The 6,000-nt window shown below is 43.1% G+C and overlaps 1 pseudogene; it reads left to right on the forward strand.

Moving 5' to 3' along the window:
* The window catches only part of LOC148091625 (large ribosomal subunit protein uL11 pseudogene), a 32,699-nt pseudogene extending 27,056 nt beyond the window's left edge, over positions 1 to 5,643 (forward strand).
* Positions 5,644 to 6,000: the final 357 nt, after the last annotated feature.

Below are 6,000 nucleotides of genomic sequence, written 5' to 3' on the forward strand. Positions count from 1 at the left end.
ATAAAGCCTTCTCCCCCGACCCCACAGCCCCGGTACTCCTGTCCCCCTGAGCACACCACAGCCCTTATTGCAGGCTCCACCCAGGTCAGCCCTCAGTTTTGTCATCTGTACCTATTGCTCCTGTAATCCCAGGTGCCAGCAATCTCTGCCTCCTCTTGCCCGGATGGCCCCCATAGCCTCCAGCAAGGCAGGCACCCAGCGTAGACAGAGCTGATATGAAGCAACCGCCTCCCTGATGCAACACCCTCCGCCTCTGTGGGAAACGCAGATGTCCTGTGTGATTGAGGTCAACTTCTCCTCCTCTCCAGGCTTTTAGAAACACAAATGGTATTTTTCAGTGCTGACATCACAGGCAGGGGCATTTTGGGCATCCAAAGTAGTAAAGATCAATGTCAGTCAATAGTTTTGAGCAAAACAACCCTTGTAGGGGCTGCTAGACCAATTGTACAAATAAGGGCATGGGACTGAGAGATTAAGAAAGTACTTGAGGTCAACCTATCAGTACTAATGTTGGGTTTTGATCCAGACCAGTCTGACTCCAAATTCTAGATTCCTTTCACCACGTGAACCTGAAATTGCATTGAAATTGCAACATGTTAGACTATATACTGGCACGATGGAGTGGAAACAATCAGTTAATTAAAGTTGTACCTTATGCTGGAGACTGATGAAATTCTTTTGAAAAGCAACTTGGCAATAAATATCATTCCTACCACTTGACCTTGATGAATTTATTCTTAGGATATTAATTTCACAATATAAATAAGTACATACATAGAGCATTCATTTCTGCATTGTTTGTAATAGCAATAAATTGGGAGTAATCTCAAAATCCAAATTATAGAGGATTGGTTTAGAAAATTGTGGTGTTAAGTCAAAGCAATATTATTCAGCAATGTCTCTCAACCAGGTACAATGTTGCCCCACTTCTCACTCCCAAGGGACATTTGGCAGTGTCTAAAGACATTTTCTGTTGTCCCAATAGAGGGAGAAATGACTAAACAAAAATTGGAAAAATTTGAAGCAGAACTTGCTGCAGGTATGATTTGCAGTTGTTATTGTCTAGATAAAACTTTGTGCATGACATATTTTTGTGATCAACAAATACTTTGGGGAAGAAGGAATGTAATTTTTTTTAACAAAAGGTATGTGAACAAAACTAAAACTAGTTTACACAAGAAAAGAATGTATTGGTACGTGTTGACTTCAAAAAATAGGAGTAGATTTGACCTCAGGTCAGATGGAGCCAAGAAGTCAAACCATGGTATCTTCAACCTACAGGTGTGTTCTGTGATTTCTCATTCACCCACTCTCCCAGCGTGGCCCTTCTCCTCTCCTGCACATAGCTTCCTCGTGCAGATGAGGGGCAGAAAAGGCTCTAGGCTTAATGTCATTTTTGAGTACCCAGCTATAAGTCCAGAGAAAGAGAAGACTATCTCAGCTTCCTTAGAGAAAATCTCAAGGAAGCTTTCTAATGGCTAGGTCACATTTATCCATTGGCCCAATTGCTATGGTTGAATGCCGTTGATAGAAAGTAGGAACAGAACTGGCAGGAAAGAGGGCTAGCCAGACAAAATGACAACAATGGCCACTATCCTCACGAATTGGCAAACACTTGAGTATCTGATATCATCTAATGGCACAGACATAGGAGTGAGGTATGAAGACAGAGCCCCAAATGTTTGGGGTTTCATGGTTTCATGTTATAAAAAAATAATGAGCTATATTGGTGGGTTGCTTTTTCTGCAACAAAAGAGATAGGCTCATGGAATCATAGAGCTGAAAGGGGCCTTACAGAAAGTGTCTTGATCAACTATCTTGGTTTTGGAAGCCTACAGCATGCTTAGTTCTAGGCCCTGGTCATGGAAGAAAGGGAAAGCCCATCCTTGTCAAACAGGTCAGCCCCTTATGGCAAGATGAGACATGAAGATGGACTGCAGCCTTCAAGGCTACTCATTGAACCAGATCCCAGAAAGGACAGACCCAGTGAATGAACTGAAGGGGGTATTTTTTAAAGCAATGGCTTTCAAAACTTTTTTTTGATGGCAACTTAATAAAAAACATATTCTAGACTGTAATTCTGTATATGTACAACACACACACACATAACTGAGACATAAGTTTGATGAAACATCCTTGTTACACATGATGAAGTCTGATACTTTTTGTTTCATTCTATTTTATTTCATTTAAAAATATATATTTGTGATGACCCATTAAACTGATTTCAAGTCAAGAGCCCCTAATGATTTGAGACTAGCATTTGGAACATATATTAAGAGAGGCTTAACATGTACTATTAGCAAGGCTCCCTTAGTCCTACCTGTGGGTGGTGTTTAAAGTTTCCACCATCAGACTCACAATTAGTGACTGAGACATCCACATACCTTAATCTGGATAGATAACAAGTAATCTATTAACATCTACTGAACGCTCCTCTATAGACCACGTGGAAAACGGTGAGAGCGACACTGGGAGCATTACCTGGAGAAGAAAGATGCTGATGGTGCTGGGCATGAGTAGTGAACTAGAAAAGCTGAAAGAAATGCTGACATTCATTCATTTACTCAAAAGTTGTTCAATTATCTCAGCTTCTGTTGCCTTGCTATAAAACAGAGCTAAAATTGTTACGTGCCATAAAACTACTGTACCTAGATACGAGCATTCATTGCCTTAGGTGATGCTCCCAGCAAGGGCCAGCCACCTACTGCGATAAAATGTTTCACTGTTCCCAAATCTTGCCTCCTTCCTTGAAAGATGATTGTACATTCCAGCATTCCCATGTGACTTAAGTGCTTTCCTGTAAGTGGGGTTCACATCCCTGCCATTCCAGACTTGGCCACATAACTTGCTTAGGGCGATGGGATGAATGGAAAGAACAGAGGAAAAGCCTTAGAGACAGTGCAGGTTTCTCCCAGTTCTCTAGCTCTCTCCTTCAGCCATGACTCATTTCCAATCAGGGCTTCTCCTTCACTGGGGATCCCACATGAGAAGACACATGGAGCAGAGCCACAGCTGACCCAGCGTGTTCATGACACAGAAAAAAAAATCTATGTTCTATAAGCCACCAAGGCTTGGGGGTTACTTGTGACCACAGCAAAACTGATTAACAGAGACTCAAAAACAGAAGGAGAAGCGGGAAGAATAGAAAGAAGGAGGGCAATACAGAGCCACGGGAGAGAAGGACGTTCTGGGCTTAGAATCATGTTGGTGCCTGGGAAATACAAGACCAAGGTTAGGATATATGTGTTGCCTCTAGGCATTTAAAACTAGCTGGAGAGGAGCCATGACAAATAAAAAGGCCTAGCCACAAGGACAGCAGAATTTAAGGGCCAAACATGCTCCAAACCTAAGGCTGCAGTAATTGCAGGCAGGGAGGGATAACTCTTGGTGGTGTGGAGATAACTTCAAGGACTTGAGTGAGCCTTGAAGGATGTGTAGCACCCAGCAGGCTGCTATAGGCTGAGCAAAGGGCACCGAGTGCAGCCTGAGGACATCTTTAGTGGAGAGGCCATGGCTGAGGAAGGCATTCTCAATTTGAGAAGTCCATGACTTCTCCAAGGGGTTGTATAGAGCTCACCAGCCTACCTGACTCTTTACTGGGTGAAATAAAGACAATTAATCAGAGACCTGCAGATATGAACAGAGCCACAGAGAAGCATGAATTCTGGAGGTTCTGCCATGGGGCCCAGCGTGTGTTCTGAGATGAGGCAGACTGGGGCTATGAGGTCTTGACAAAGGGTGTGTTTGGTTTTGGTTGTGGCATTTCTGGTCGATTGGCCCAGACTTTCATTTCTGGAACATCTCCATGATTTCCTGAGAAAGCTGAACCTTGTGACCTGAGTGTGTTGCCTGTGAAAGTTAGAAGAGTGTTTTGCAGAACTGAGATGTAAACAGACGCTGGCCTGTGTTCTTCAAAGATATGCTTCCCCTTTGCTCTTTCCTCTGGAATTTTCCATATACCATGCTGACCTTCATCAAGGGAGAGGAGGCTTTTACAAATTCAGACTTGCCCTGACCTGCTCAGAAAGGGATTTGTGCCAGTTTCAAATATCCATACAGTACAATTAGAGTTTTGTTTCAATGAGAATATTGTCCTGAAGGAAAAATAAAGTAGGCAAAAGCAATAAAGCAAGGAGTAAGATATAAATCCTAGGTAGAGAGAAGACCACATTTGACAGTGCGCTTCCCAGGGCAAATGCACAGAGCATAATATTGGTTATAAGTTTCCTGGTTTCTAAAAGGTAAAAACAGGTGCCCAGGCAAAGCACAGGTGTACATATACTGAAACTAGAGAGAATTTCCTCCCTGCTCCAATGTAGTGTGTTGAATTCCACCTTCAGTAATAATCCACAATGAATACAACAGCAGGTTTCAGGAGCTATTCTTCAGTACAGACTAATGGCACAAGTCAAAGTTCAACTCATCAGAATGAATTATTTGAAAGACCAGGAAAATGCAGTCCATGTCTTCAACCATCTGATGATATTCTTTGACCCAAGGATGATATATTATCAAGCAAAAGCTTGAGGTTTCTATAATCTATTGTTTCTATTCAAGGAAGACTGGCTATGCTTTGGCCATAAGCCAAGTGTAAGGTAGGGCCAATGTCCTCTCTTGCCAAGCTAAGGACCTAATCAGGATTGGAGCCAGCATTAAAATCTGCTGAACCTCCATACAGACGGGGGCCAAGAGAAGCAGTGAAGTTTCCACAGGAATGAATTCTGCATCTATTCCAACCTGTGGCATAGCCCCAAAGCTCTATGTCACGGAGCCAGTCACTGCATATTATCCTAGGAAATGTTCAAAGCAACCGTTACCAATTGCCCACCAAAACCACAAACATTTAATAAAGTTCCCAGGACATGTAGAATCTTAATGCCAGTTCATGGATAAAACCACTGCATAGCCTGACCAAAGCAAGCTCTACAGTTATCTTTACAAGTCATAGAATGAGGGTGCTAATGTGAGAAAGAAGGGGGAGAGAATACCAATGTTAAAAAAAAAAGGTTTGTGTATCACTATGAATTATTGTCTTAAAATAGATACTTGTTGGGGTTTTTTAGGCTTTCCACTTGAAGGGGCTTTGGTGCGACTTTCTTCGGTCCTCTCGAATCCAGCTCATCCAACACCAGCTGCCTCTAACGTGCCACTAAAGTTTTACCCCAGTAGGATCAAAGTCGTATAGCTGAGGTGCCCTGGCGGGGAAATCAGTGCCATGTCTGTTCTGGCCCCCAAGATCAGCCCCCCTGGGCTGTCTTCAAAAAAGTTTGGTGATGCCATCACCAAAGCACCCGGTGATCGGCAGGTTCTGAGGGTTACAGTGAAACTGACCATCCAGAACAGACAGGCCCAGGCTGCGGCAGTGCCCCTGCCTCTGCCCCGATCATCAAAGCCCTCAAGGAACTGCCAAGAGACAGGAAGAAGCAAAAGAAACATTGAGCACAGTGGAAATATCACTTTTGATGGGATTGTCAACATTGCCTGATAGATGCACTACCAACCTTTAGCTAAAGGACTCTCTGGAACCATAAAGAGATCCTGGGGACTGCCCAGTCTGGAGGCTGCAGTGTTGATGGCCGCCACCTTCATGACATCATAGATGACATCAACAGTGGTGCAGTGGAATGTCCAGCTAGTTAAGAACTACAAAAAAAATTTTTCAATTAAAGATGATTTCACAACCAAAAAAAAAAAGATAGATACTTGTCCCCACAATGTTTTCTGATGATGTGAAAAGAAAGTTCTAAGGAATTCTCTCTTGTTTTTCCCCTCAGCTCCACTGTCCACAGCTCACTCAGCTCACCCCAGTGGACAGCTAACATCATATTTAATGGTGAGAAGTGGGCGACTTGCCCCCCAAGATCGAGAACAAGGAAAAGATGTTAACTCTTACCATCCCTTTTCACAATCACACTGGAAGTCCTAGCTGTTAAAATATGACAAGAAAAGGGGGGTGTGGGGTATACATATGGGAAAGGAAGAAATGAACTGTCTTCA

This window comes from Miniopterus natalensis, chromosome 13, assembly GCF_054644295.1.
Source record: "Miniopterus natalensis isolate mMinNat1 chromosome 13, mMinNat1.hap1, whole genome shotgun sequence".
NCBI lineage: Eukaryota > Metazoa > Chordata > Mammalia > Chiroptera > Miniopteridae > Miniopterus > Miniopterus natalensis.